At 41.5% G+C, this 23393-nt stretch overlaps 1 long non-coding RNA gene across 1 annotated transcript; it reads right to left on the bottom strand.

The window, feature by feature from the left end:
- Positions 1–6243: 6243 nt before the first annotated feature.
- Positions 6244–15876, bottom strand: LOC146079530 (uncharacterized). Its single transcript, XR_014474589.1, has 3 exons — positions 15743–15876; positions 7345–7455; positions 6244–6344 (listed from the first exon to the last, which is right to left on the bottom strand). It is a non-coding gene; the product is annotated as an uncharacterized LOC146079530 (long non-coding RNA).
- Positions 15877–23393: the final 7517 nt, after the last annotated feature.

The following is a 23393-nucleotide window of genomic DNA, read 5'->3' as shown; positions in this document are numbered from 1 at the left end:
TGGCGCCGTGAAAGTACACAAGTTCCAAATCATCATATCTCAGGAGGAAACTTTTGTACTGGACACAGCATTCAAAATTTACCGGTCATCCAGGAAGTCAGAAAACCATGAAGTTTTTATAAAGAAGCTATTGGTGGCCAACTATGAGAGCAGATATTCAAGCCTTCATTTTATCCTGTCGTACTTGTATTTTGTGTTGTTTATTAATGTACGGAACTATAGACACCTTTTAAGAAAACATAATAATACACACAGGGACAAACATTTCCCAACTCCTTAAAAGATTGCTAACATTGGTCAGGCTAGCTGGAGATCAGTGATGGACAGAAGGTGGCAAACATATTAATTTAATGTATGGACCTTTCTTTTGAAAGGCAACTTTTTTCCAGTTGGAGTTTTTTCTTGTCCTTAAGGGGTAATTTACTAAAGGAAATTTGTAAAAAAATAGGTGTATATGTATCCAGAAATACACTTATTTTTGACATTTACTATCCCGAAAATATGGCAATTCGTATTCGCATTGATGTGCTATCAATACGAATACGAATTGCCGTATTTTCGGGATAGTAAATGTCAAAAATAAGTGTATTTCTGGATACAAATACACCTATTTTTTACAAATTTCCTTTAGTAAATTTCCCCCTTACTATCCCGAAAATACGGCAATCAGGGCCAGTGCAAGGCACCAGAGCGCCCCAGGCAAGTCGGGGTGGGGGCGCCCCGGTGTCTGCTGCCCGGGTACCTATCCTGCGGTGCTGTAAAGCTGGCGGCGGCAGCGGGGGTCCCTTCAGTCAATAAGAAATAATGTGCGCTATCAGCTGGGCTATGCGGAAGCGCTTCTGTTTGGAAACACTGGCCGCACGATCACGCTGATTGGCTGAATCTCAGCCAAACCGCGTGCAGCCAGTGTTTCCAAAACAGAACCGCTTCCGCATAGCCCGGCGAATAGCGCTCGTTATTTTTTATTGACTGCAGGGACCCGCCGCTGCCGCCGCCAGCTTTTACGCCGCAGGACAGGTACCTGGGCGGCAAGGGGGGGCGAAATACCGCCCTCCAGTGGTCAGCGCCCTAGGCAAATGCCTAGATTTGCCTAGTGGTGGCGCCGGCCCTGACGGCAATTCGTATTCGTATTGATGTGCTATCAATACGAATACGAATTGCCGTATTTTCGGGATAGTAAATGTCAAAAATAAGTGTATTTCTGGATACAAATACACCTATTTTTTACAAATTTCCTTTAGTAAATGTCCCCCTAAATGTATAAGAAGATTGCCAGTCCCTGCTAATCATAGTCCATTATAATCATTTATAATGGGTGGAGGTTGTGCATTGCACACAGAGAGCTTGCACAATTGCATCATCTTACTGAATCTCTTTTGACAAGATAGCAATGCAGTTACAGTGACATCATGGCCATAGTCCATTTGTTCTCCCCCCCCCCCCCCCCCCATCTAGGGGAGTAGCAATAGAACCTGCAGTCCCCCCCTGTTGCTTGGAGGCACTGGGTAGCTTGTGGGAAGGGTGGGTGTGCAGGGGCTATGGCTGTATGCAGCCTGGTACTACCCCAGTAGCTTCTCACTGACAATGTTATGCAGTTTAGGAATTCAAGGCCTTACCATTACAGTGGGACATTACAAAGACAATTAATCAACTACCATTAGTAGTGGAAAGGGATCTTTTACTTATCTAAGTATTCGCTTACTCAAGAGGATTTTGGAAATATATATACCCTTAACAGTGTTGGAGATCTCAAGGGAATTAGAGGGGTGGAAAAATCTTTTGCTGTCTTACATGGGCAGAACTAGTCTGATCAAAATGGTTACATTCCCACATCTTTTATATTTAGTGCAAGCACTACCCCTGCTAATACACCGGAAAGATCTGCAATTCTTGTATTCTAAATTACGTCAATTTATTTGGGGCTCCATACGACCACGCATCAGCCTCTCAAAACTACAACAATCTAAAACAGATGGAGGAATATATTTTCCACATGTACAATCATACAACCATGCAGCATTTCTCTGTTTTGTAAGAGACTGGCTACAAAAAAGGGAGATATACTGTATGCTAATACCTCAATAGAGAGGGACTTTTTGGAGGACTGCAACTTAATTTGTTTTTTTACACCTTCATGATGCTGAGATTGCTGAGGACTTTAGGAATAACCCCCTCTTGTGGTCCACAAGGAAACTGTGGCATATATTGAGACAAACAAAATCACAATGCCCATAAAACCTTATTTCTACCCTTTTTGAATAATACGGAATTTCAGCAAGGGCGTGCTGCAAACCCTTTTATGGAGGACTCAAATCCACACACACACAGGAAACTTCTTAGAAGCTGCTACGACTGGGCATGTGCAGCAGCTCTACGCTGTCCCTTATCTGCATAATATTGCTATTGTTGTCATCATTTTAGCCACTTGCCAAGTGGAGGGAGGTTTCCAGGCAACCGCTTTGCCTATGGTAGTGGCGCCATTTCTTTCTGTTCAAATAATACATTCCAGCGTAAGGAAGCTACTGTATATCAACCTGTAACTTTAGATGAGTTTGATAAAGCCGCTGATACAGTGAAACGCGTCAGCCACCTGCCCACGCCTGCACTTTGCACCTTATACTGTTCCAAACCAGCCTCAGGGCACCTACCCATTGGACCTACACCATTTTGGAAAAAGGACTTTATCCGCCACCCAGACTGACCAACAATAAGGTGAACAACCCCCCCCCCCCCTCATTGGACAGCGATCCAGCTTGCCAAGCGCAGGCTTTGAACTTTGGGAAGAGTTAGACACTTTGGTCTCCAGCACAAAGTGGTCGGTAATTAATGGACAGACAACTTTTTTCTCATGTGTGAGGCCCCATTTGCATCGTCTTCTTTTATTACAATTATATTTTGGTCACTTATTTTAACTTAATAAATGTACTTTATGTACAATCAGTCCAATCTTTTTATCTCACTTTCACTTATTTGATTGTTCCAGCGCTGCTACCCCTTTATTTTTCTTTGTTTTCCACACTTCAGGTTTGACTCACCTGTATTTGCAGCAGCTAGTGAATCCCCTCGTGTCACAGTGCCACCCCTTCCCCCCTACAGGGTAATTAGCAACTTTAGATGAGTACCAGCGCTTTATTTCTGCCGGTACCTTTCTTTGTAGAAAAGAAGGTACTCTTTACCTAGATGGGCGCCAGCGATTGAAATCGCGGGCGTCGGGGGTAAAAATCGCGGTCATCGCGGGTAAATCGGGATGCCCGCGATGACCGCGATGACCGCGATTTTCCCATAGGGAACAATGTTAAAAAGGCTGATTGACCGCGATTTTACTGTTAAATGCCTCAATGGACCCGATTTGGCCATAGGAATCAATGTTAAATGGGCCACAGAGCCCAAAGAGGCACAATTAACCCTTAAATGTCCCCCCCCAATTTTTAACGCCACCCCACGATCCACGCCAACCCGAAGCGTGGCGAGCGCAGCCAGCCCGCGAGGGGCGGCGGTACGCGTCCTCCGACCTTTTCATGCCCTACTATCCACTAGGGCGTGGAGTGAGAATAGAATAGTGTGGCGAGCGCAGCGAGCCACCGAGCCCGAAGCGTGGCGAGCGCAGCGAGCCCCGTGAGGGGCCGCGGATACCTTCACAGGTAGACGCGTCCCCTCGCGGGCTTCACAGGTGTCCGCGTCGCCACGGACACCTGTGAAGCCCGCGAGGGGACGCGTATAACTGTGAAGGTATCCGCGTCCCCTCGCGGGGCTCGCTGCGCTCGCCACGCTTCGGGCTCGGTGGCTCGCTGCGCTCGCCACACTATTCTATTCTCACTCCACGCCCTAGTGGATAGTAGGGCATGAAAAGGTCGGAGGACGCGTACCACCGCCCCTCGCGGGCTCGCTGCGCTCGCCACGCTTCGGGTTGGCGTGGATCGTGGGGTGGCGTTAAAAATTTGGGGGGACATTTAAGGGTTAATTGTGCTTATTTGGGCTCTGTGGCCCATTTAACATTGATTCCTATGGCCAAATCGGGTCCATTGAGGCATTTAACAGTAAAATCGTGTCCATCGGGCCTTTTAACATTGATTCCTATGGCAAATCAGGAGCATCGCGTCGCGGGCATCGCGGGTACATTTATGGCCGGCCGCGACGCGACCGACACGATTTCCATGTTTAACATGGGTTTCAATGGGAAATCGCGGGCATCGCGTCGGTCGCGTCGCGGCCAGACATAAATGTACCCGCGATGCCCGCGACGGGCGCCCAACTAAGTAAAGAGTACCGAAAAGAAAGTACTGAAAATGTATATTATTTTTTTATTATGTTTGCAAAGGCTGTCTCTATGCTATTACAGTGGGTTTTATTATTAGTCTTTAATTTCCAGTTCTAATGCACAATGGAATAACCTGGCAATAATAATAATTATTATTATTATGATTATTATTAATAATCATAATAATAATAATAATGATAATAATAATCATCATCATCATCATCATCTTAGGAGTCAAATGTTGAAAAATCCCTGCTTAGCTGCAAATAACTGTCCCACATATGTACCTCTACCTCCTGCCTCTGAGTGCCTCTGACCCTACCCTCCCTTAAGTGCTTCTGCATTCTACCGCCCTATAATCTCCTCTTCCCATATGTACATCTGCCTCACATCCCCATGAATGCTCATGACCACTGCCTCCCCAATTGTGCCTCTAACCCTCTCCCTATGAGTGCCTCTTACCTCCCTATGTGTGCCCTCCCCATATGTGACCTTCCTCTAGCTTACCTCTTACCCCACTTCCCATGTGTACCTCTGGCCTCTCCCCTCCCCCCCCCATCATATACTTCTCTGACCCCTTTTACATGTGTTCCTCTGACCCCCTATCTCTATCTGTAACTTTTCCCCGGCCATCAGCTCTACTGTGCCTTTGCCCTTTCCCCAAGGCTGGTGGCTGCGGATCAGAAGAAGCATTGGGACTAATCTATCACAAAAGAGAGGCAACCTGTGATGAATTTAGTAAGCAAATAGAAGAACAAATGTTAGTCTGAGTAAATGTATAAAAGCACATTGGCAGAATGCCCTGTAACAATAGCTGCTGTTCCACTGTGTTATAAGCAGATGGATTTTATTCTACTATATACTGTATGTTACATATGTACCTCACCTGCTATAAATATTGTTGTGAGTTACCTGTGGTCAGATCTTGGTTATTATCATATACAATGTGAACCATTTGGCCCATCTAGTCTGCTCATTTATAGAACACACTTACACAGTAGAGCTCATTTTTGGGGGGAGACGATTAAGCTATCAGTACATTTTTTGTAGGGTGGGAGGAAATCGGAGTATATTCTCCCCTATGCAAGAACGGGGAGAATATACAAACTCCACACCGATAGGATTGTGGCGGGAATTGTTCCTATGACCTCAGTGTTGTGAAAATTATTAGATATTAAGAAATAATGTTCAGTATTATGTCCTAGCAGTGGCTTTCCATTCCATACATCTCTGACATTGTAGCACAATACAGCACCCCCTGGACCGTAAAACGTTGCCTGAGTATGGGTTTCTGATAACTGATAACTAGAGCAGGGGAATGATGGAGGAGACTGACAGAATCTGATTGGGGGAGGGTACTAATTACCGGGACCTGGGCATGGTGGAGGGGACAGACTGGGTCTTCCACCCCCTTTCCCTTCCAGGAGCATTGTACCTTTGGTGGAAAAAAAAAGACCAAGGCACATGAGACTTTGTAAAAAAAATACATATATGAAGCATGTTTGGAGATGCATTTGTCACATGTTGGACCTTCTTAAACAGGAAGGATGGGCAGAATATAGATGGGCAAAATAGTTATTAGTGTTTGCCTTAATGGTAGATTAAGGCAAACACTAATCACTATTGTGCCCATCTATATTTAAGTGCTCCAAAATAAAAACACAGTCTATTTTGGTGTGAAAGAAAATTTAAATATATTAAAAACATATCATTATATAAAAACATAAAAAAATGACAATCAAATACTTTAAAAAAATCAATTATGATGGACAGGCCCAGGTGTTTCAGGGAGCAGCAGCTGGAGAATGGCACCTACGGTCATCCCCTAATCTCTCTTACGGCAGATGCTCTTGAACACTTCATTCATCATCCTTATATTGCGGAGGGTGTTCTTAATATCATCCTGTAACACTTTGATGCTCAAAGCATCTTCCTGAACATTCCCCGGAAGCTGCCTGAAACTGAGGGAGGGCGTCAGCTGGGGAGGAGGCTGGCAGCTGGTGACTATGGCAGCTCATCTTGGTGTTCCAGTCACGCTTAGGGAAAGCTAACTTTCTGCCAAACTTCTTGGGGTCTTCATCCTCATCTAAGAGAAGAAGCACCATATAAGTCACTGGGTATTTATCACAAGAAAACATTAGTCCATCATACAGTACATTTTCCCATGACATTTAAATACTCACTTTCCATGAAATCAACATTCGTGGTTAGTAACTGGGTACGCTAAAGTGTTCTTGTGGGAGTGTCATAGGAGTGTTGGGGGAATGTAAGCCGGCTTCCACATGTGCTTTCATAGTTTTTATGCAAAATTAAATACTGTATCTCAATGAGCAGGGTATTTAACTGGAATGCAACAGGTTATGGGTTTGAATAATGGGTATGGCAGCATATTAAAAAGGTATTATTTAACTTAATAACAAAGAGCTCTGAAGTTAAGTGCATAAATGTTGTATAAAGATCATTTGTTTCTAAATCCAATAATTTGCAGTGTTCTCTAATATATTAATGTGGGAAGGAGGATCATACCATGGGATATCTCTGGGATCGGTGTGGTCATGCCCCTCCCCTTTCCCTATTGGGGAGGCATAAAGTCTAGTTATGACTATACCAATTTTGTAATGTAGTGGGAGACAATGGGTGACATTTAATAGGATGAGAGATTCAGAAAGTGAGAGATTTGGGAAGAAATTTTCAGTTTTTTTAAAGCGGCAATCATTTACACGGCAAAACCAGTTTGATTTTGAAGTGTAACATGATTGCCGCTTTAAAAAAACTGGAGGTATCTTCCCAAATCTCTCACTTTCTGAATCTCTCATCCTATTAAGCCCAGGGAGAATTTGCTTCTACTTGTCTTTAGAACACGTCGGACTAGTGTATGGGGGCCTTTAGGGGGGCTGCAGCTAATTTAAGTAACTGAAGGAATGCAGCAGATATCGGAGATATTACTTACATACAGTATGAGAGAAACTAAATATTGTCACTAATATATAATGATAAATGGACCTCTTGTGTGGTTACCCCTCAGTTTTTCTCAGAGTATGCCGTATCAAATATATGATTTTAATAATACAAAGAAAAAGGCTTACATGCTATAATAGTGTGGTCCGCTTTCACAGGCCCAACCTTTGTTGTTCGCTCCTCTTAACTGTTTCTTTTTTATAAAGAATTTGTCATGTGACTTGCACCTCACATGATGCCTGTGAGATAAAAAAAGAAATACATGAAAAAACAAACAAAAACAAAAGTAATTACACAAATGATTTCTCTCTCTCTCTATGTATATACTGTATACCTCGTCTGTCCCATACATTGGTGGTGCCCACAGGAGGGCACCAGGAGCGGTATCAATTGCAGTGGACAGGAGTGCCGAGGATTCGGATGTATATATATATATATATATATATATATATATATATATATATATATATATATATATATATATATATATATATATATATATATATATATATATATATAGTGGAAGAAATTCCGTGACACTCCAAGGGACTTTTGAAAATATTTGTATTAGCAGTTAAGCCAAAAATACAGGTCAGGTACCAAGCAAAGTGGTACCTGACCTGTATTTTTCTCTTTACTGCTAATACAAATATTTTCAAAAGTCCCTTGGAGTGTCACGGAATTTCTTCCACTATACTCTCATCCCACCGAAGGCACCCAGGGCAGCTGCTTTCATTAAGTGAGTGCCGGTTCATTCCTGTCTATTATATATTATAATATATATATATATATATATATATATCTAGAAAAATAAATTAGAGCGCTCCATAGTGCAGTATATCAAAGACATTTATTTTGTAAAAAGCAATTTTAGCCTTGCATAAAAACAGGCGGTTATAACGTACCGCAACAGGCGGTTCAACAACCGCTGGACAACAGCATATACAGTGGTCTTACACACTGAGCAGTAGGAGCGGTTACACTCGTTAGACGCTTGCTTGCATCAGGTAGGTAGGGACAAGGACTCCAACGCCAGGCCACGCCCCTGTTGTCCAGCGGTTGTTGAACCGCCTGTTGCGGTACGTTATAACCGCCTGTTTTTATGCAAGGCTAAAATTGCTTTTTACAAAATAAATGTCTTTGATATACTGCACTATGGAGCGCTCTAATTTATTTTTCTAGAAATCCCACACCTGTGAATTCAGGTGATTTGGAGCTGCCGGGCTAAATTGAAAAGACCCAGAGTGCTTATTGAAATTGGCTGAGACGGAATATCTCCCGTTGTGTGTGCACAAGTCACACTATTTCTACTTGGTCTCTAAGGTTTTGTTTTTGTGCACTTATATTTTCTTTGTATATATATATATATATATATATATATATATATATATATATATATATATATCCCTTGGGGGAAAAAAATCAATATGAGGCAAATTTACTTACATTATTTGGTACTTATGTATTATCTGGGCACCTGATTTTTTCATTGCATGCCACTACTTAAGGCAAGCGATGCGATTTTTCATTGTAAAGACCCGATTTTGAATTGTATAGTCAACCATGGGTGATTTCATACCCCCAGTATCCAACTATGCATGGTGTTGATATTATATAGTGTGGCAAACGCGGCGAGCCACCAAGCCCGAAGCGTGGCGAGTGCGAGGGGACGTGGATTACTTTACATGTATTCAGCGTCCCCACGCGGGGCTCACTGCGCTCGCCACGCTTCGGGCTCGGTGGTTTGCCACACTATATAAAATCAACTCCATACGTAGTTGGATAGTGGGGGTATGAAATCACCCATGGGTGACTATACAATTAAAAATCGGGTCTTTACAATGAAAAATCTCATCGCATGAATTGTATGCCACTATATTGCATGCGATGCGATGCGATGCAAAAATTGGGCGCCCAGATATTACATAAGTACCCATTATTTTAATTGAATTAGTGTGAAAAGGGTATTATTCACACCCCTTTTATATTATTTTAGCTTCATCAACTCCAAACCCTTTAAATAACATTTTTTTTAGGAATGAGGTTGTATTTTTCATACTTATAATATGACATGTAATATGGTCAAATTTACTAAAAAAGGAAAATGTGAAAAAGTATGCATTGGGCCCTGTAATAATAATGCTCCAGCTGGCAAAACATTCATGTATATCCATGCATCTCATCATAGTCTGCTAAATACAACTGAGTTATTATATGGCTTATACGTTTTAAGCGTATCATGATGCTTTGGATGCACCAGTGATCATCACCAACTACTAATGCTAATGTCCCCCCATGAAGGTATTATACTAATTTACTAGTGTAAATGGCATTACAGTGTGTGGCGTATAGTGTAAGTGGTATTAAGGTGTGTGGCGTATAGTGTAAGTATAGTGTAAATGGCATTACAGTGTGTGGTGTATAGTGTAAGTGGTATTACGGTGTGTAGTGTATAGTGTAAATGGCATTACAGTGTGTGGTGTATATTGTGAGTGGTATTATGGTGTGTGGCGTATAGTGTAAGTAGCATTACAGTGTGTGGTGTATAGTGTAAGTGGCATTTTAGTGTGTGGCGTATAGTGTAAGTGGTATTACGGTGTGTGGCGTATAGTGTAAGTGGTATTATGGTGTGTGGCGTATAGTGTAAATGGTATGATGGTGTGTGGCGTATAGTGTAAGTGGTATTACGGTGTGTGGCGTATAGTGTAAATGGCATTACAGTGTGTGGTGTATAGTGTAAGTGGCATTATGGTGTGGCGTATAGTGTAAGTGGTATTGCGGTGTGTGACGTATAGTGTAAGTGGTATTACGGTGTGTGGCGTATAGTGTAAGTGGCATTACGGTGTGTGGTGTATAGTGTAAGTGGTATTACGGTGTGTGGCGTATAGTGTAAGTGGTATTATGGTGTGTGGCGTATAGTGTAAATGGCATTAGAGTGTATGGCGTATAGTGTAAGTGGTATTACAGTGTAAGGTGTATAGTGTAAGTGTTATTACGGTGTGTGGCGTAATGTGTATGGCACGTTATGGATGGGGGCGACAAACTTTTTTGGCAGGGGGGAGTTATGCCATTGGTCCACCAAATGCCCACATTTGAGAGAGGAGGAAGAGGACTAGTGAGAACACTTGACTCAGTGCTATTGTTTTTATTTTAAGTTCACTATGCTTTCATGCAAATATGGAAATTATTTTTTTTATATTTGCATGATTTCTAAGTGAGACTTACTGTATTATGAAGGCAATGTTTATTTTAAATTCAGTCATGTTTCCCTTATAACCCACAGTGGTTTTATTGGGATTATAGTTATGATTTCATAATGCTGTAAATATCACTACTCAACAGCCATTTTAAATCTGAAATGATATATTTTAAATTCCCTGTAATTTTAAGAGCAGAATTCAATATACTGAACCATCAGAAATTTGATATCACTAATTATTTTTATAAGTTGTCGCAGGGTCTCTAAAAGGCCTAGGGGCCCATAGGCCGGTGCCTTTGCTGCCTATTTGCTAATTCATCACTGCCACCAAATAACAAAATTGCACACAGATTAAATATTGACTGCTAAATTGATAGAAATTGAGTCTGCTGCTTGGGTCTTCTTCAAGGCTGCGGTGTGTAGATTCTAGTTCTATTGCAGATAGGATGTTGCCCATAGAAACCAATCAGATATTACTTCTTATTTATTTAGCACATTCTGGAAGATAATAGATGTGATTGGTTGCTATTGGCAATATCCCATCTTCAACAGAACTTCCATCTTACTAAATGTACCCCTTAGTGAACAGAAAGGAGGCCAACTCCATGTCTATTATTGCTTTTGTTATTTGTGTGTATCTAATAAATGCGACAAAAGAAAATCAGATTTTTCCACTGAATTCAGCATCCCTATATTAGGCAAAAATACATATTCACATACTAGGTGTAGATATTTATTTTAAAATGTATTGAGTATTGTAAGTATTTTCCTATTTGATAGTGTTAAATTGGAAGGAAGCATTTTCTTATACAGCTGTTGGATCATTATATACCCAATTATTATTTTTATTTTAATTTGATGAAGCATTTTGTCTTAATGTATATCACTGGTTCTCAAACTCAGTCCTCGGGACCACACACACAGTGCATGTTCTGTAGGTCTACTCACAGAATCACAAGTTAAATAATAAGCGCCACCTGTGGATCTTTTAAAATGTGTCAATGAGTTATGAATGCACCTGTGCACCTGCTGGGTGACCTGGAAAACGTGAACTGTGTGGGGTCCTGAGGACCGAGTTTTAGAACCCCTGTTATATATTATTTACCTATATACAGTACTATGGCCACAAAACCTGCATTCTGGAAAGGCAGGACCCGGAAATTGATGTTCTTCTATACCCCATTCAGCATTCCACCTAAGCACCCCTGATTCCCCCCCTCTGGAGGGAGGACCCCTTTAATGGGGGGGGGGGGGGGTCCCCACTCCTCCAAGGTCCCTGACCAGCCACAGGGATGAATGTTTTGGCTGGGGGAACTTGCATAAAAAGTTTTCCCTGGCTGTGGCATTACCCTGTTGGCTGTTTGGGCCCAGTGCTGGTTGTCAAAATACGGGGGACTCCTGGTCAATTTGTCCCCAGTATTTTGGGAACCAGGACCTGGGGATCCGCTATGCTTTTGGGAAAAATGCATTTAAAAAGAGAAAGGTACACACAGGCTGGCAATCAGTGTATACCCTTAAACCCAGAGAAACCTGACCTCATATACACATGTACTGGAATGAACTCTTGTCTATGTTAAACTCTGTACTGCAACTTGTCCAGCAATTAGATGAGCACCTACTCCCATAATAACTTGCCACAGCCTAGACTTTCAGTGACCTGGAAGCATCTGGCTCACATGTAAATAATAATCTACTACTACCACTACTAAAGCACACGAGGAACACAGTCTCATAGCAATCAAAATCCCTGTGCATTATTGTTACACTTCTTTGCTGGAAACATTGGTGACACAACCACTAGTGTTTCCTGAAAATGTTATCTTAGTCCATTAAGAGCTATGGCATCCAAGTTTATAACATTACGGGTGAGATTTAATAGGATAAGAGATTCAGAAAGTGAGAGATTTGGTAAGTAATCTCCAGTTTTTTTAAAGCGGCAATCATTTACACTGCAAAGCCAGATTGATTTTGCAGTGTAAATGATTGCCGCTTTAAAAAAAACCTGGAGATTTCTTACCAAATCTCTCACTTTCTGAATCTCTCATCCTATTAAATCTCACTCTACATGTTATTATATACTATACTGTAACAAAAACTAGGGGTAAAAATGACAATAAAATAAATAGGTAGAGTTATAAAAGTTATAGCTGTATTGTGTGAGGGGCAATTGAAATCAGATTTGCTGACCATCAAGATGTATTTTTGAATACATAGTAACATACATAGTGACATACATAGTATCATACATAGTAACATACATAGTATCATACATAGTTACATACATAGTAACATACATAGTATCATACATAGTTACATACATAGGGCCTTATTCTGGTTGGTGCGGTGAAACGTACGTACGGTCCGTTTCACCTGTACGTTTCCCGTACGCGGACGGTGAGCGTAAGTCCGCCCACAAAACATCCGCGGACGGGCACAAACACCGACAATGGGGAGTGGCGTACACTTGAGCGTACGCCACCCCACAAGGACGGGTCTCCTCTTAGACACCGTTAACTGGCGTACAACAGAGCGTACACCACCGTATACGGACGGGTCTCGTCCGTTTTCACACCGACATCTTCCGTATATCGGAGCGTACGCCATAGTGCATGGACGGGTCTCGCCTTTTTTCAATTGAAAACTCAGCGTGTGTCACCGATCGTGAGAGTACGTCCAAGCAGGGTGGCATACCCTTCACATACATGGCACTGCAAATCTTCCCTTTCAACTATAATTAAGACATTTAATTAATTATTATTCAATAATTGTTTTCTAATAACTCAATTGTCTACCTTAATAAACACCCTAATAAAACAAAATTTTAACCCTCATTACATGTATATTTATTATGTTCTAATGTTGCATTTTAATCACTATCTATGTGTCCCCACATTGGTTTTACATTTAAATAAAGTTATGTTAGTGTTACAGTGAAAAAGTTGACACAAGTCAACTTCTGTGAATTGAGTGTCCTGCTTTTTAAAGTATACAAAAACTGAATGGGTGTAGATGGTTATACAATAACTACCTTGACATATATAAGCAGGTCTTAGAATGAATCTTACCTACAATTAAAACAACCTTTACATGTAGAGAAGTGTAGAAAGATTTGCTTCCAATGTGTTTGAGGGCTGTGTGTGGCTTGCAGGTAGTGAAATAATGGTTTTCACTTAATAGGCTGCAGCATTGCTTAATACATTCAGGTGTAGTAATCAGCATTAATTAGCAGACCCAGGCATCTGCTCTCATGCTGTATCTCTAGGGGTGGTCTGGAGCTATCTTTGGCGTCCGCCTGTTTTTGGGCCAAAATGCACGTGCGTTCGCCGATCGAGCGGTTGTAGTACCGTACATTTTTTGTGCACACCCCCGTGTACGCCCATGTTTACGCCCAGTTTTCCTCATTATTCCGGCCGCTCCCATAAAAACAGCCCCATGCCGCCCTCAATGACCGTACTCTTGCGGACAGGTTTCTTCGCACGGAGAGGCCCGTCCCTGAGCGGTGTGAGGTCGCCGCACATGCGCATAGCGAAAGCTACGCATGCGCAGATAAAAAAAAACCCTGATCCACCCATATACGGTCCCACCGTACCAAGCAGAATAAGGCCCATAGTAACATACATAGTAACATACATAGTAACATACATAGTATCATACATAGTAACATACATAGCATCATACATAGTAACATACATAGTATCATACATAGTAACATACATAGTATCATACATAGTAACATACATAGTAAAATACATAGCATTATACATAGTAACATACATAGTAACATACATAGTATCATAGTATCATAGTTGGTGAGGTTGAAAAAAGACCTAGTTCATCAGGTTAAACCTATAAGCTGTCTTGAGGTGTTTATGACCCGGATAAGGTGTAAATGACCTGATACCTGATTCAGACCCGCTCACTAGGTACCATATATTGGCTGCCTAGTGAGTGAGTAATTCGTCCCCCCCCCCCCCCCCCGTCCCCCTCCCACGACCATGTGAATCCCCTTGGCAGTATGCGAGGGGTGTGTACATAAACACATCCAGTGGCCAGTGTCTTATGAATGGCAGAACGGTGTGCGGACATACGGTCTTTAAACCTGCCCTCTGTCTTTGGCTATATAAGAAAGGCCGCAGGGCAGATTATTTGATATACAACAAAACAAGAATCACAATTGACTTTGTGCCGGATGAGAATCCATTTCCCGTATGAGGATGGTTAAAATATGTTCCTGCCATCATGAGCTGACAGGTCACACGTCAGCGTGGAGTTGAGAATAGAAAGTGTGGCGAGCGCAGCGAGCCACCAAGCCCGAAGTGTGGCGAGCGGACGCGGATACCTTCACAGGTATCCGTGTCCCCTCGCGGGCTTCACAGGTATCCGCGTCCCCTCGCGGGGCTCGCTGCGCTCGCCACACTTTCTATTCTCAGCTCCACGCAGACGTGGATAGTGGGGGTATGAAAAGGGCGTAGGACGCGTACCGCTGCCCCTCGCGGGCTCGCTGCGCTCGCCACGCTTCAGGTTGGCGTTGATAGTGGGGGTGATACAGTGTGAAAAATGCCATTTGGGGTGCATTTTACATTATTTGAACACATGTCCACGATTTTTGTGAAAAATGGCATCGCATGCGATCGCATCGCATGCGATCACATGCGATGCAATTTTTCCCTGTACAATGCCCATCATGGGAGCCATGATAGTATACAAGTATATGTCCTGTATATGAAGCAAGCAGTGGCACTCTTAGGATTTTTCAAAAAGTGTAATAGGTACAACAGCCAAAAAACCAACGTTTCGGGGCTGGCACGCCCCTTTGTCAAGGTGTAGGTGAGTAACTACTCACCTACACCTTGACAAAGGGGCGTGCCAGCCCCGAAACGTTGGTTTTTTGGCTGTTGTACCTATTACACTTTTTGAAAAATCCCAAGAGTGCCACTGCTTGCTTCATTTCGAGTCTATATATATATATATATATATATATATATATATATATATATATATAGCCACAAACTTTATCCAAGCCAGGACAAACGAACCAGCACACCACCGTTTAGTAAATATCAAAGGATTTTCTTTAGTGAGGAAAAGACATCAATTTGGTCACAGGTTTAGCATATTCAATAGTAATTCATGGATACTCATCAGAATTTTTCAGAGGGAGCTGTAAATGGAAGTTCAAGCAGCATATCCCAATCCATGAGCTAGATCTGCCCGACAGCTGTTTCGGAGTGCTACCTCCTTCCTCAAGGGTATGCAGCATACTAAGCTGACCTGTGTATATGTAGGGGATGGGATGCCCACCAAAATTAAACTTCACCATACCTCACCTGTGAATCACCTGCGGTGCCCAGTTCCCGATTCCCGGCTGTCCGTCTCCATACCCGGAAGTCGCGGCGTGACACGCACACGTCATATCCTGTAGTGCGTTTCCGCTATTAGCTGGGTCTTACGGCGTCTCAGGATTGCCATAGCAACTGTCGGAGTGGACGGAGTTACCACCCACCCGACGTCACTCGGCTCCGGGCAAAGCTGTAGCTACAGCAAATGACGGACGAGTTACATCCAACACTGCTGGCCGCTCACCTGCTCCTGGTGTCCTATTGGCCAATACCCTTAGTTTAATGCATTATTCAAGCTAATGAAAGCAAATCATTTGCGTTACCACACTATCTGCAGGACTGAAAGGCTGGAGTACATATAGCCCACGGTAAAAAGAGGATAATGCTGCTGGCATACAATCAGTGAATTTTTCTGGTGAGCATGAAAATGTAGCATGCCGTCTGACAGGCACCCACATTCCCCCATCCAAATTAAAGAAAAGGAAAAGATGCATGTGAACCCACAAGGGTTTTCAAAAAAAGACTATACAAATGAGTACGCTAGAATAAGACGACTGATATGGACAGACTGATATAGTCAGAATAAGGAATGCTGACATCAATTCCCAACAGCTCCCTCTTATATCATGATATCATACACATAAGTAATTAAACATAAATATTATAGCAGTCAATTCAAGACCTGTGGGATAACTAATTACATATGATCCAATCATGGGAATCCACAAATTATGTGTATCACCGCAGAATAAACAACCAAAGTCAATGTCAGCAGCCCTCACATCCCCTGTCATAATCACAGAAAAATATTCATATTAAGTTCTTCATTCAGGCCTGTTGGAAATTTGTAAATATATTCGCTCTCCTTTCTTAGCAGCTGCAGGGCTATATGTACTCCAGCCATTCAGTCCTGCAGATAGTGTGGTAACGCAAATGATTTGCTTTCATTAGCTTGAATAATGCATTAAACTAAGGGTATTGGCCAATAGGACACCCGGAGCAGGCGAGCGGCCAGCAGTGTTGGATGTAACTCGTCCGTCATTTGCTGTAGCTACAGCTTTGCCCGGAGCCGAGTGACGTCGGGTGGGTGGTAACTCCGTCCACTCCGACAGTTGCTATGGCAATCCTGAGACGCCGTAAGACCCAGCTAATAGCGGAAACGCACTACAGGATATGACGTGTGCGTGTCACGCCGCGACTTCCGGGTATGGAGACGGACAGCCGGGAATCGGGAGCTGGGCACCGCAGGTGATTCACAGGTGAGGTATGGTGTAGTTTAATTTTGGCGGGCATCCCATCCCCTACATATACACAGGTCAGCTTAGTATGCTGCATGCCCTTGAGGAAGGAGGTAGCACTCTGAAACAGCTGTCGGGCAGATCTAGCTCATGGATTGGGATATGCTGCTTGAACTTCCATTTACAGCTCCCTCTGAAAAATTCTGATGAGTATCCATGAATTACTATTGAATATGCTAAACCTGTGACCAAATTGATGTCTTTTCCTCACTAAAGAAAATCCTTTGATATTTACTAAACGGTGGTGTGCTGGTTCGTTTGTCCTGGCTTGGATAAAGTTTGTGGCTATATGAAAATGTATGCTCCAGCACCTGCATCATTTAAAGCTTAAGTGTGCGGTTTCTCTACTATATGATATATATATATCTATGTACCATAAATGTACCATCAATACTGTCTGACATTGACTACAATATGTTTTAATAAAATCATTTTACAAGTTGTAAAAATGTGTGCCCACTGTTGTATAACACACTAAGGTGGAGGTTCTTATTCAGCGCTCTCTATATACACTTCTTGTTTTTTATCTATCGATACTGTCCTCCACTAACAGGGAGGTCTTATAGAGTAGCTGCTTACAATAGCGCAAACGAAGGTCTTCTATATATATATATATATATATATATATATATATATATATATATATATATATATATAGTAGTTGGCAGGTGAACTTTAAACCAAGAAAAAACACGTTCATTTTAGCTATGATGCGTCAGTAGTTGCCAGGTTCTTGAGAAATAATTGTTAGTGTAGGACTTGCAGTGAAATGGGGTCCCTTGGCGATGGGCTGCAAGCTTAAATGCATTGATCAATTCATGAACTAAAACCCCATTATTTATTTAATTTATTATTTTATGTTAAGGTGAGTTAGTTTATTATGGTGAGTGCTGGGCCCCCTTTATTTGTATACACACACACACACACACACACACACACACACATATAACACACACACACACACACACATATATATATATATTTATAGAATAAGTATATGCGCTGTATAGTTAGGTACTTATGTAATATCTGGGCTCCCATTTTTCTTATGAGACCGTGTCCCCTCGCAGGGCTCGCTTCGCTCGCCGCGCTTCAGGCACGGTGGCTCGCTGCACTCGCCACACTATATAAAATCAACTCCATGCGTAGTTGGATAGTAGGGGTATGAAAAAATGGGGTGCATTTAACATGGGAGCCCAGATAATACATAAGTACCTATAGTTACTTATTTACCTAGACCAGAAACCCGAAAAACAGGGGTTAACGCACTTAGACCATTTAATTCTGGCTGCAGCTCCCTTCTCAAGTAGAAGAACTCCGGGATCCAAGGAGTCAGAGATCTGCACAAACAACAAGATGAGAAGGAGCGCCTCGTTGTGCATTAAAATAGTATTTTAATATGGGGTAAAATTTCACTCCAAGAAACAAACAATGTGGACTTGTACCAATGTATAAAACACTGTGGACTGGATACCACATGGCATAAATAACAATACCAGGGCAATGCAGCTGGGCAACAGGGCATCCGTCTTACTGCGGGTCTCACAGCTCTCTCTGCTGACACCCGTCTGAACTCTTGGCTCCGGTCTCCCTGGACGCTGCATTGCAAGCCAGCGTGTGGATGTTTGTGGGACCACCAGCGGTGAGACGGATGACCTGTTGCCCAGCTGCATTGCCGTGGTATTGTTATTTATGCCGTGCGGTAACCAGCCCACAGTGTTTTATACATTGGTACAAGTTCCTATTGTTTGTACCTTGGAGTGAAGTTTTACCCCATATTAAAATACTCTTTTAATGCACTACGAGGCGCTCCTTCTCATCTTGTTGTTTGTACAGATATATATATATATATATATATATATATTCAATAAATAAATAAAATAAGGAATTGAAAATAATATTATTATTTTGTATCAATAATATATTTTTTTATATAATTACAATTGCTATATATTCCCCACCTATTTGCTATTTACGCTTCAAATGACTGCTATAACTCACTATTGCGGAGGAAACATTTTCTTACGCAATTTGGGTTTTCCCAGTAATATTACGTTACTAGAGGGAGCCAGCAGACTGCTGTCAGCACTACAGGAGTAGCCTTTACTCCATCATTTCCTGCTATTCAGTGCTGAACCAGATAAAGCATTATGCTCAGCCGCATAATAATACTGTACATTATTGTTTTTAGGGGCAATTTGAAATGATTTGTGGTATAAAAACATTTGATATTTATAACTAGCAATGCACAAAATGTGTTGTCCAAATACAATACAGTTCCTATAATAGAGATTTACTGTACAAATGTAAATTATTCCATGAAAACCGAAACCCCCATTAGAATGAAAGTCAACACTTAGGCTCTTATTCTGGTTGACTCGCAAGGCTGCGAATTTGCAGCCTTGCGAATCCCCCAGACGATGCCCGACCCCGTTCGTACACACAGCCTGCGAATGGATGTTTAACATGAACATCCATTCGCAGTCTTTGGTGGAAACACCCACATCATTTGATGGTCGCCGACCATCGAATGATGCTGTGAGTGCACGCATATCGAAAGTGACTCTCAGGTCACTTAGATATACGTACACATTCATCAACAACTGCCCGGCGCCCACATCATGGGCCGACTACCATGGGAATGTCCAGTGTTTTCATGGGAATGCCCATGAAGCACTGGACATTCCTATGGGCACGACTATCTGCCACTGGCCCATGCCCACAGTCTTGGGTGTGCCGCTTGCCGCTGTTCACTGTGGCCGCACGCACCCGGCATATACACATGCTGAAAAATAGCGCATGCACTTATGCACAACATCGATTCCCTGTGCGAACGGTCCTGAATAAGGTCCTTAATATATGTCAGGTCCTTCTATGGTATAGAAAACACGTTTACTAAAAAGCATCTGAAAGACATCAAATCTTCTGGCAACATTATTGCATGCAAATACAAAAATAGTTGTCAAAAAGTAATGTTTACTTAGGCTGAATAAATAAAAGATTTTTTTTTCTTTTGCCCTCTGGCAGATTTGTACATTTTTGAGCATTGTGATGTTTTACTATAACGCCTTAAGAGACATTTATTTGTCTATTATCTAATTGCAAATGATAGTCCTGAAATACAGTATCACAGAATTCTCTGAGTGAAGCAGATCTGTGCCAGGTCTGACAGCGTCATATTCTGTGGGGTGGGATCTTGTCAGCAGTGTTGTTATCGTGGGGCTGAAAGGTGAAGCTCAGTCATCAGTTCTTTTGTTTTGAAAATTTTAATCAAGGAGTTTCCTAAGTTATGGCAGGTATTCTACTTTTCCTGGAAATGACACTCTCACTCTTCAGTTACAGCTTTATTTTCATTTTGTGTATACCTTTGAACCTTTTTATGTCACTGCATTCGTCTCCCATGAACATTTAACTGTTCCCTGATATGCTACTCATAAATAAAATATTGTTTGGTATCTATTCAAAGTTTCTGCCTCACAGCACTGAGGTTATGGGTTCGATACCCACGATGGCCCTAACTGTGCAGAGTTTGTATATTCTCTCTGTGTTTGTGTGGGTTTACTCTGGGTACTCAGGTTTCCTCCCCCAATCCAAAAATATACTGGTATGCTAATTGGCTCCCAACAAAAGTAACCCTAGAATTTCTGTGTGTGCGTGTACATGTGGTAGGGAATATAGATTGTAAGCTCCACTGGGGCAGGGACTGATGTGAATGTTCAACTATACTCTGTAAAGCGCCGCGGAATATGTGTGCGCTATATAAGAAACTGTTAATAAATAAATTAATTATGTCAACAGTCAAAATGTTGACATTCACCCTGTTGACACTGACACTATGTTGATACAATATGTACAGCTCATGTTAGTTTTAATTCCCCTGCACACTAACCGATAAGCTCCGTGAGGTCCCTGCAAATGATATAGCGCACACATTGAACAATATCATAGTTCAATGAGGTCACCCAAGCCGCGCTCCTGGCGTGCATCATTGATGATATAGTCCTGTGGTTCCCAAAGTTTTTTGAATCATGGCACCTCGGTTAAATCAGAATTTTTTTACGGCACATATTTCTCATTGATAAAATCACAATAAATATAAAATCAAGTAAATTTAGTGTCAGTTATGTGGTAACGGACAGGATTCACTTTTATTTGTCTACAATTTGCAAATTACATTGGTCATACATAATTTGAATTGGTCATGGACCACTAATCCAGGGACCCTTGCAAGTCCCCCAGGGCACCCCAGGGTGCCACGGCACACAGTTTGGAAACCACTGATATAGTCATTATTTAGCATGCAGCACAGATGATGGTGGGGTCATTAACGATGCACAGTAGCGCACATCTTTACTGACAGACGGTATGAACAATATACTGTTAACAATATCATTCATATCTTTAAGGATGTATTGTCTAGTGCACAGGTTCTCAAACAGTTCTCACACAGCGCATGTTTTGCAGATCTCCTCACAGAATTGCAAGAGAAATAATTAGCTCCACCTGTGGATCTTTTAAATGTGTCAGTCATTAATGAGTACACCTGTGCACCAGCCGGGTGACCTGGAAAATATGAACTGTGCGGGGTCCTGAGGACCGAGTTCGAGAACCACTGGTTTAGTGTGTATGGGGCTTTAGGGATAAGGTAGAGTTAAGATTTAAATGGATGAAAAATTATAAGTCAACATGCTGACTACCTACATTTATGATGTAGATATTTTGGCACTGTTGACAGTATGTCAATTTCAAGATTGTGAATTCTGTCTTTTTATATCTATGAAAACATTCTGAATGTCTTTAATGTGTTCTTTCAAAGTCATATTTATTATTCCATTCAATTTTTTTAAAATTGATTGCTGTACGAGTACCAACCACAACCAATGGGAAACAATTTCATGGACCATAAAGTTTTTTTGTAAAACAATTCTTCCATATGTTATATCCACTCATACACCCTTAGTTATGATAAATATATATGAATGCACATTACGTCAAACTTGTCACATTTAAAGATTGTAAAGTGACCGCAATGTTAATACACTGGCCAAAATGTTCTTTGAGGACAAAACCATAACCATTTCTGTTCAATTTTAAAGCAAATGGTAAGATGAAAAGTAAAATTAAAATCCAGTGACGGGATCATTTTACATATTGACAACTGTCTGCTTCATGGGTGTTGTAGTTTACTTTGATTAAATGTAATTATATGATGTTAATGTTGTGTTCCCTGTTTGTCCTCACAAGGCCTGTTGTGATATGTGAGCACACATGGACGAAACATGTCGGGCAGCTTCTGAAATCCACCTCACCTTATCAGTCCCTGCCGATATTTTATTTTTATGCTATTTTTATGCTACATTTTTCTATTTTATAGTGTTGGAAATGTGTTGTCTTTTAACTTATTTCCATGTAATAAACTGCATATATTTAATTATTAGTACATAAATCGATTTTATGTCCAGTCCCTATGGTTCTAATCTTAATTGCTTGAGCAGTTCACCACTGTTCCCATTTTTGTACCCTGCTGACGCCCCCTTTTATTGGAGAGTGCTTTTTAGTAGACCTGTACTGTTTACCTTGGTGCTTATTATACCTATTTTTTGTTGTTGTTTTACACCGAATAAATAGTCAATTGGTTCTATTAAAATTTTTAGTCCAGTGCCCTCAGACCAGTTTGCATACAGTATTTGGATATTAAAGATAGTGTTGTCTTAAAATCAAAGTATAATTATGATGTTCTTCACTTCACAGAATGCTAATGCTAATAATAATCATCGTCATCATTTACTTAACTGGACACGTAGTCAGCATCAAGATCCATATTTTTATATGACATTAATAGTTTACATCATATTACATTGCTATTAACTATATTATCTATTAAAGTGTGAAGCACTTATACAAAATTTGATCAGAAATAACTATGAATTGTAATTTGGTATAGGACCATTTTGTGAGCTGTGAGTGTGACCGAGAGCTTATTAACCATTACTGTTGGCATCCCTGGCTGTTAATGGCAGTAGCTCGCTGTCATTTTTACTATGGAAGTGTGAAAGTGGTGATGGGGCTTTGGAAGCCTGAATATCCGATGCTCAGAAAATGACTGATAGATGGGAGAGTTATGCTGTGTACACATGGTGAGATTTGACATTTGATTTTGACTATATATAGTCAAAATCGCATGCAGATCGTATGCTGATCGTAAGCAGATCGTGAGCAGATCGCACAGGTTTTTACCTGGCGATCCCGATGCGCGCTCCTGTGACAGCACAAATCGAAACCCAGATAGACAGGGCAGCAATGACTATATAGTGCAAATGCGAATGCTGATTGTATAAATT

Source organism: Crinia signifera, chromosome 5, assembly GCF_055691185.1.
Source record: "Crinia signifera chromosome 5, ASM5569118v1, whole genome shotgun sequence".
NCBI lineage: Eukaryota > Metazoa > Chordata > Amphibia > Anura > Myobatrachidae > Crinia > Crinia signifera.
Note: the sequence above shows the minus strand (reverse complement) of the source record. Positions and strands in the feature narration are given on the sequence as shown.